Here is a 288-nt window from a genome sequence, read left to right on the forward strand (position 1 = left end):
GAAATGTTCCCTGTGCCACTGGCTGCAATACAAGCCCAAAGCATGATTGATCCACCCCCATGCTTAGTAGTTAGACAGAGGTTCTTTTCATAAAATTCTGTGCCCTTTCTTCTCCATACGTACCTTTGGTCAGTCCGGCCAAAAAGTTCTATTTTAACCTCATCAGTCCACAGAACTTGTTTCCACAATGCGTCAAGCTTGTCTATATGTTCATTTGCAAAACTTCAAACGCTGATTTTTGTGGTGAGGACGTTTTTTTTTTGTTTTCTGTTATTTTGAAAGTGTAAA

Source organism: Etheostoma spectabile, chromosome 5 (genome assembly GCF_008692095.1).
Source record: "Etheostoma spectabile isolate EspeVRDwgs_2016 chromosome 5, UIUC_Espe_1.0, whole genome shotgun sequence".
In the NCBI taxonomy this organism is placed as follows: Eukaryota; Metazoa; Chordata; class Actinopteri; order Perciformes; family Percidae; genus Etheostoma; species Etheostoma spectabile.